Source organism: Chrysemys picta, unplaced genomic scaffold (genome assembly GCF_011386835.1).
Source record: "Chrysemys picta bellii isolate R12L10 unplaced genomic scaffold, ASM1138683v2 scaf368, whole genome shotgun sequence".
Lineage (NCBI taxonomy): Eukaryota > Metazoa > Chordata > Testudines > Emydidae > Chrysemys > Chrysemys picta.
In genome coordinates this window covers 50,814-57,349 of record NW_027053075.1, presented here as the reverse complement: position 1 = coordinate 57,349, position 6,536 = coordinate 50,814, and the positions used below count along the sequence as shown (strand labels likewise).

General features: G+C 45.4%; 1 pseudogene; it reads right to left on the bottom strand.

The window, feature by feature from the left end:
• Nucleotides 1-634: 634 nt before the first annotated feature.
• On the bottom strand, nucleotides 635-1,598 carry LOC135978659 (olfactory receptor 5AR1-like; annotated as a pseudogene).
• Between the last annotated feature and the right edge of the window lie 4,938 nt (nucleotides 1,599-6,536).

The window sequence follows — 6,536 nt, the reverse complement described above, 5'->3', positions numbered from 1 at the left end:
GTGGTATAACCAAAACATCTCTATTCATCATGTCACGACACCTAGGAGGTCAGCAGGTTCTGGTTCTCTCTCTGGTGTCCGGATGTTCTAGCGCTTGATGTCCCGGGTGCTCCTAGTGCTAAGTACAGGAGCCTGTGATTCCAGCCTAGCGGTGTTTGCTTTGCAGCCTCAGCTCCTTTCCTGCCAGTGGCTGTACTTTTCCACACACGCACAGTCTGACCGAGAGGCTGGCGGAGTTATGCTGCACCTGTGAGCAGTGCTTGCTTCTAGCCGCAACTCTTGCTCAGGCTGCAGGCCCCATACTGGGCCCCTTGTTTCAGGCTCTCTTCCTACTACACCAGTTAGGACCCTCATGAAGGTGCCAGATCTGCCCCAGTGCTCAGCATGGAGCAGTTACCATTGAGATCAATGATTCTGGGCTCTGAATTTAAGGCCCTGACTGGCAGCTGAGCACTTTGGAAAATTGGACGACTTGCTGAAGTGCTGAACTAGTAGCTGGTGGGTGGATGCAGAACTGTTTGGAAAATCTGACCGTTAGTGTCTTTTGATGCAACACAAACACATTTGGTGATTCACGGAACTCAAGATAACGACACAGAGAAGTGACTCCTCCATCTTACTCCCATTTATTTATTCAAAATAAAGTCTCCACCTTTACATTCACTGAGAAAAAAAACCTTCCTATCATCCTCCTAAAAGCCTCTTTCACCTCCTTGTTCCTCAGGCTGTAGATCAGGGGGTTCAGCATGGGGATCAACAGGGTATAAAACACAGAGATGATTTTGTCCTGGTCCATGGAGTACTTTGAACTGGGCCGCAAATACATAAAAATGACCGTTCCGTAGAAGATGGTGACGGTCGTCAGGTGGGAGGTGCAGGTGGAGAAGGCTTTGCGCCTGCCCTCCGTGGAGCTGATCCTTAGAATAGCTACCACAATGTACACAAAGGAGATGACAATGGTCAGGAGAGTAGATGTTATAATTACAATAGAAAAGGTGAAGTGAACAGTGTCTGTGATGTGGGTGTCAGAGCAGGCCAATTTCAGGATGGGGGGGCACATCACAGAAGAAATGATTGATGATGTTTGATCCACAGAAGGACAAACGGAATATAAATATAGTCTGAACTGTTGCATTTACCCAGCTGGCTAGGTACGACCCCAGCACCAGCAGCACGCAGAACCGCTTGGACATGATGACGGTGTACAGCAATGGGCTGCAGATGGCTGTGAAGCGATCATACGCCATCACCCCCAACAGGCAGCACTCACAGGACACAGCAATGCAGAAGAAGTAGAACTGCAGAGCGCACCCAGTGAATGTAATTGCTTTGCTCTCCACTGCAAAGGCCATCAGTGTCTCGGGAGCGATGACAATGGAGTATCCGACATCTAAGAGGGCCAGGTTACTGAGGAAAAAGTACATGGGGGTGTGAAGCCGGGACTCAATCCTGATTAAAGTGACCATCCCGAGATTCCCCACCAGGATGAGCAGGTAGATCAACAGAAACACCACAAAGAGCATGACTCTCAGGGGCTGGTTGTCCGTGAATCCCAACAAGATGAACTCGGTCACAGTGGTGTGATTCCCCTTCAACATTTATCCCAGATGTGCTGTTCCCCACAAGGGAGAAAGCGAGCATTACATGGAAAGAAGAGACAAATAAAGGCTGAGTATCAATTCCTTGGGGTCATTCTGATCATATACCATGTGGTTCTCTGGTGAGATCTAACAGAGGTTTAAGACTCCATTATGGGTTTTGAACTAACAGCCATGGGTCTCTTAGCACAGGCGGTAGGAAAAAGAAAGAACTTTCTCCCAGCAGAGAGCTGGCCGGCCACGAAATGTCTGTACCAACTGTGGGCAGATTTGTGGTTCCAGGATTGGATTCCTGAGTTATCTCAGGACCCATATGTAAATCCATGGTAGAGATCCTCCTCAAATCGAGGGATGGCTAATGAATGATCAGGCAGTAGAGGCTTATATTCTACTAGATAGCAAAAAGAATGAGGAGTACTTGTGGCACCTTATAGACGAACACATTTACTTGAGAAAAGGTGCCACAAGTACTCCTTGTTCTTTTTGGTGATACAGCTACCACTCTGAAATCATTCTACTAGATAGAAGTCCCACATTCAGTGCTTACTGCCAAGAGCTCACCCAGTGCTGTCTTATTACAATATAATTTATTATGACTAGATTCAAATACAGTTACCCAGATTGATTAATTCCACCCCTGGTCAGTGGTACTCTTTGTACAGCAAGCTATTAAGGTGAGGATATAGGACATAGGTGCTTGTCCACTTTCTTTTATGGGGCCAGGCTAGTTGTTTCATACAATAAGGTACGTGGCAGGCAGGCAAAATTGTAGGAAAGGGATCTGTATTCACCATACTGAGTTGCCAGAGTTACACGATGAGCTTCTAGAGTATGTGTACCAGTAGCCTGGCGCCTTGTTTGTACTTCAGAGTTTCTGATGTCACACACAATTAACTCCCTCCTAAAATTTTACCCTATTTCTCCTGTTCCACTCCTTATACCGGGGGCCCGACCTGTCAGGGGAGGGATTGAACTTGGGTCTCCCACACTTTGGATGACTGCTTTTACCACCAGAATAAACGTTAGAAGGTTGGTGATGCCAGCATGAGCACCGACACTTCCTTCCCTTGCATTTCTCAAAAGAAGCCGCTTAGGTGCCGGTCTACAGGACTGTCCTCCTGCCCATTGATCACAAGCAGTCGGGACTCAGGTGCTGAACTCCTGAGGGACAGCGCTTAGGGCATTCTCCCATTGGCGAGCCCCCCACGCAGCATGCTGGCTTTTGTGGACCCCATTCCTAGTCAGCTTTCTCTCCTCCCCCTCCCCCCATGGCATAGGGGACCCAGGGTCCTAACTCAGGTTTTGTGAATCCTAGAAATTTTCTAGGGACCTAAAAGTTAGGCAGTATAACACTGAGCATTCCAACGCCTAAATCCCTTGGTGAATCTGGCCTTACACATTTTCTTTATTGGTTTAAATTAGAGCTCATTAGAAAAGGAAATTTCCATTCCATGGTTAAATCCAAATTTTGAAATTTGATTTCATTCCAAATAAGAATGAAATGTTGACGTTTCAAACTTTACCCAGGAACGGTAATTCCGAACAAGAATTTCAATTCATAAACATTGAAAAGATATTTTTGATAATATTGATTTTTTTCAGTAATTTTAAAATAATAATGTAATGTAAGATATTTAATATAATATAGACTATTAAAGTTTTAATATAATATAAAAGTAAATATGAAATAAAACAATACGATAAACTCAAAATGAAACATTTTTACCTTATCAGAGCAAAACATTTCTACATTATAAAAACAAAATGAGAAAGTAAAACATATTTTGGTTAGCCGTGTTCCCATCCAAAATTCAATCAAAATCAATGCATTCCTGCAAAATGTTATTTTTTTGTCAAATTTGCATTTTCTGACAGAATTGCTCCATCCATTGTTTTGACCATCGCTAGTTTTCATGTTTCTAAAGATTGTTTTTCAGGATGTATATATACGGGGAAGGAGTTAGACTGATGGCTTTTGAAAGTGCATCTGCTACGCTATGCACCAGAACACGCACTGGCTGTGACAATGGGAGGTTTCTCTAAAACACTGCTCCCCTCTTTCAGCAGTCTGCGAGTGTGACTAGTCCCACATCTAGAGGATATAAATCTAGGAACTAAACGGGGGGGGGGGGGGAGTGGGAGTTGCTGATTCAGCTGTGGATAAAGAATGATGGGTCAGATGCTCAGGTAGCATGAATGGGAATCGACTTCCATGGATCTACATTGACCGACACCAGCTGAGGATCCAGTGTTCTTAGAATATCTACCTCCAGAATAGTCCATCACCTGCACCACATCACTGTACATAATTAATGAAACAATCCACATCCTTGATCTCCCCCAGACACATGTGGCAAATATGCCGACTGGACACATTTCTTTACAATCAAAACACATTTTCAAAAAAATAGAAATAAAAGTTTTAATACTCTGAGACGCCCTCTATTTTGCAATATGTTATTCTTACCTAAGTAATCGCTTCCCTTTCTCAGAATGCGAGCGGCGTGGGCATCATTTCCCTTGTCAGTGCTTATTCTGCAACAGAAAAAAACAATATAAATGTGCTGTTCAGATAATCAGGACTCTGATTTCAGTGAGTCTGATCTCCACGTGAATTAGCTCTAAATGACAATTGTATCCACATGTCGGAACCAAAGGAGAAAATTTATACCATCTCCTTTGGAGCTTAAACGACAAACCTACAAGAGGGAGATGTCTGATGTTCTTGATCCCAAAGGGGATTGTTTTTGGAGGTCGGACGGGTTGTTTATATTTGTTTTGGTGGCATATTGGGACAGAATCCTTGGAGTGCTGCCGAATCTGAACATGAGGCCAGGCACAGGTGGGATTATTAGAACATCTTTCATGTCCCCTGGGAATAACTGCACATAATTGTGTTGCCTACAAAACCTGTGCAAACTCCCTGGTGATTCTTTTATCTCTTTTTTTCAAAGTGAACCAGCTATTTTTCTCAGGCAGGAACCTGAACAATCCCTCCAGTGGCTTGCACACTAGCCTGATACTCAGGAGACACGGTCATTTCCTTTCTCCATCACAGTCTTCCTGTGTGACATAGGGCAAACCACTTAATCTTTCTGTTCCTGCAAACTGGGGATATTAACGCTTCCCTACCTCACAAGGATGTTGTGAGGATAAATATATTAAAGCTTCTGAGATATTCTGGTGATGGGGCCATATAAGTAGAGCTTAGCCAATAACTGATTTTTCACTCGTACACCTTGCAGGCTTCCCGTTCTCAACTTGAGAGAGCGACAAGGTGGGTGAGGTAATAGCTTTTATTGGACCAACTTCTGTTGGTGAGAGAGAGACCAGCTTTTGAGCATACATAGAGCTCTTCCTAGGGCCCGGGAAGGAACCAAACCCCTTTCCCACCACCGCCGGGAGGTAATGTAAATATTTATTAAAAAAAAACACAGTACTACCTGGATCTTACCATTATTAGCCTCCAGTCCTTCCTCGGAACTGAAAATGTTGTCTGAGCTGGTCAGGTAGCACCAGCTTCCCCAGGGCAATAACCATTCGCTTTGGCACTGGCCTGGCTTTCCTAAATCGAGGCTTGTGGCACTCGAGGGTTGGGGTGATCTCATCACACATTCTGAAGTTCTGAAGCCATCGTTCGTCATCCCAGTTATCCAAAATCATGCAATCTCACGACACCATGCTGGTTCTCCTGGACCAGAAGTGGCAGTCCATCCATGGGCATACCTTGGCAATACTGGCAGTCACCATATCTGTTCCATGGGGCCAGAGGAGCTTGTCAGTCACCCATCGTGGTCAGCCATCTTCGTCATGTCAGAAAGTTCTGTCCAGATTCCACCCAGCATCTTGCCAATTGCCCTGCCCACCGCATGAACACTCGTCCCTCAAGAAGGAGTGTTAGGAGTGCGAGTGCCAATGTAGGATACTGGCTTGTAATTTCACCTGAGATAGTATTTTAAGTTTTGCTTGCCTGTTTGATTTATATATATATATATACACACACATACACACACACACACACACACGCTCTTACTAATATGTGTGAATAAAGGGACCCTTACTAAGGACAAAGGCAGACACTGTGTATGCTGCTTTTGCCTAAGCCAGATGGGTTTGTTCGTATAATGGGAACAGATAAGAGCAGTAGAAGTGTTACTGGGCATGGTGGGAGTGTAATATATGAGCGTACATTTGAAGACTTCCTCAACTCCTATCTCAAGGCAAGGTCAAACAGCCAGTCAGGAGGGGCAAAGGGTGATTGGGGGGAGGTAAAACACTAAAAGGCCAGAGAAATGCCTGCCCCTGACTGTAGCACAACCTCACTCCTTACCCCTCCCCTGGGGCACAAAAGGGGTGGGATGAAGACCCCCAGACCCATGACCCTCTGAAACGGAGCGTGACCATAAGTTGTAAGGGGTGGGATGGTGGGCGTGCATTGCAGGTATAATTATACCTACTGAGAAGGTGGGGAACGGGACACTGGGAAACAAGGTTCTGTGACCTCAGAGTTATGGGACATGTTTGCTGGAAACTAAACCCAATAAACATTGCATTATCTGCACTTCGGACTTCTGGTCAGCTTTCTGTCTGCATAACGAGAACCGGGGGAGTGAGAGGGTGAAGAGAAAACCTGCTAATAAGGAGCTGGAGCAGAACCACCATCCTTCCATGTCTTCCACCCAGTGTGGCCAGAGGGAGAGATGAGTAGGTACTGCCATGGGCAAATGCGTAAAAGGGATGGGCCGTGGCAACTGCACACAGAAAGGCAGTTCCTAGAGTGTCTCCTGTGAGGCACAGAACCCTGGGATACTGCCTCTGAAGTGGTAGCGCTGCTCTGGCAGAACAAACGTGGCAGTGTGGATGCAGGTATGTGGTCTACACAGGGTTTTACCGCTCTCCAGCACAGTATATGTGGACACTACACGCAGGTCTGAGGAA